The sequence below is a fragment of the Rhyacophila brunnea genome, unplaced genomic scaffold (genome assembly GCF_057557595.1).
Source record: "Rhyacophila brunnea isolate RB1 unplaced genomic scaffold, BYU_Rbru_1.0 scaffold_100, whole genome shotgun sequence".
Classification (NCBI taxonomy): Eukaryota; Metazoa; Arthropoda; class Insecta; order Trichoptera; family Rhyacophilidae; genus Rhyacophila; species Rhyacophila brunnea.
The window spans coordinates 485,649-487,918 of record NW_028232753.1 but is presented as its reverse complement, the minus strand read 5'-3'; positions in this window follow the sequence as shown (position 1 = coordinate 487,918).

Here is a 2,270-nt window from a genome sequence, read left to right as displayed (position 1 = left end):
ATGATGGCTATTACTGGATAGTTTTTTCCATGTTTCTTTTTTATACAAAAATAGCCAACTTTACTAAAAATAAAAATATTTACACAAAACTGTAGTCTAGTTGAGTTTTATAAAGACAGAAATCATTATATCAATAAGAATTTATTATATTTATTCTTTTCAAAAAAGCCGTTCATACTAAATAGAGCCATAAAAAATATGATATATGAGTATTTATAGAATAAAAATATTACTATATGTGTAAATAAAAGAAATATCATTGTGCCGAATACTTTTAAGCTTACAGGCGTCATATGATATATTATATTTTTTTATGGAATCAAAGCTTTACATTCTTATTATGCAATGTAATGTATATTATGGTTATATTTCATCAATACGTGTAAATTGTTGCCATTGATGTGATCACGCAACATAAAGCACATTTATGAATTCATCAAGTCATTTTTGTAATCTAGTTATCCAAATAAAACCGAATTCTTTTTTTTTGCAGGCTTCATCCTCTTCATACAATTATTTGAGATTACCATGTCTTTACAACATAAATAATTTACCAGTATAAAATCCATGGAGTCAGTTTTTCCGAATATTTCAAAAAACAATAAAAAATTGCTTAATATTCTGCCATTACATCATAAAATAATCTAATGACATCTTTTGTTTTTTTGTTATAAATATAGCATAATATAATAATTTTGATAATATATTGAGAAACCCCATAATATATAAGTTTTTAAGATAAAATATGTTGGAAAAAGAATATAATTATACCAACACGAAATTCATATAAAAATCGCTTTACTTTTTTTGCTTAACAAAGATCTTGAATTTCATATTTGGCGTTATACATTTATTACCAATATTAAAATGATTCTCAAAAATCCAAGTTGCAAAAGCAAAATATAAGTTTTACTTCATAATATTACCTTTATAAAAAATGAATATTATATTCTATATAGATAAACCAAAAATATCTAGTACATATATTGGTTTTTTCTTTTAAAAGCAACTGTAAACAAAGGGTTTAAAATTGGTGGGATAGGAACTACAACAGTAACAGCTTTTTTGGTATTCAAATAAAAATTATATAAACGACAACCTATACCTTTGCTACTGGCTATGATAAAATAAAATTGGCCACGAAAAGATGATTTCAAGTCGTCATTACTAAAATTTACTTTGATTTTTTTGACTTTTAATTTTTTTAAAAACAATATAAATTCTCATAAAACTGCACCGTAAAAACACATTTTAAATACAAGAATTTATTCGATTCTTCTTTAACCGATATTTTAACTGTCGGGAAGCTTATTTATAATACGATAAAAAAGTGCGACAAATATTATGTAATAATAGATAAGCATGTTAAAAATCAAAATTAGACATCTACAAATGCAGAGAAATTTCTGAAGTAGAGAATAAAAAACTGACCCTTTGAATGCTTAATCAAAATACATATATTCATAATATACATCTTTAGATTTACAAAAAATCCTTTAACACATCAGATGACATCCAAAAATATATATTTAAATGAAAAAAATCCCTTCCATAAAAAAATCATATAAAGATGAATCCGAAATTTAGATATTATGAAAATCCCGTTATTTATATTTTAAAAGCAAACTTGAGCATAAATTTAAAATGATTTTTTTAAAAAGCAAATTATTGTTTAAAAAATCTAGTCTCTAAAATTTATCATGAATAAATATCTAAAATATATATCTTGATATCCAGAAATATTTTATACATAGCTCTAATTTTTCTATGAATTTCAGCAAAATAATTAAAAAATATAAGTCTGATATACAATAAATATAAATATAAGACGTATTCACTACCGCAGAACTCACCAGTAAATAAATGATTTTGGCCATAAATTTTTTGCATGTTGAGAATTAAATAAAGTATTCGTGGTGTTACGTATTTATTAATATTAATATTGTAAATATTATTACAATTAAACACCAATAATACGAAATCGACGCTGTTAAGCTCCGCAGACACAAGAAAATGTATACTAAAAAATGTAATAAACAAGTTTATGCATGAAATGTGAAGTATATTCCAACCATCCATCAAACCTTGTAACATTAATCTTAGCATATGCAAAATATCTTTATTTATAAATAAAAAGAAAATATTATCTATATATGTTTAAAATCATCATAGAAATAGACACTCTAAAGCCATAAATAACAGCAGAAAATAATTAGGTATAATAAAGTTATGCCGGGAACAATTTATTCTAGTTTTTTTTAAAGTGGCTA